The following is a 299-nucleotide window of genomic DNA, read 5'->3' as shown; positions in this document are numbered from 1 at the left end:
TCGGAGAGTTTCCGCATACCTTCCGATAACCATGAGCCTGTGCATGCTATAAAACGTTTGACTTTTACTGTGCGCTCTGTTTTCAAGTTGCCTGTAGAGAGAGCGAGACAGCACCAACACACGGCGCACAGTAAAAGTCATGAGAACAAAAGAATTTATGGCACCGGCACGTACAGAGGCTCATATTCACCAAGTGGGTAACTGATTTTATATCTCACCCAGCCGAACCCCCGTTCCGCTTTCAACTCATCCCGCTGGCTTCCAGCTTTTCCTTGCTGCTGTGCTGGGCGAGAGAGTTT

This window comes from Aedes aegypti, chromosome 2 (assembly GCF_002204515.2).
Source record: "Aedes aegypti strain LVP_AGWG chromosome 2, AaegL5.0 Primary Assembly, whole genome shotgun sequence".
Taxonomy (NCBI): Eukaryota; Metazoa; Arthropoda; class Insecta; order Diptera; family Culicidae; genus Aedes; species Aedes aegypti.
The sequence above is the reverse complement of the archived record's forward strand: the minus strand, read 5'-3'. Positions refer to the sequence as shown.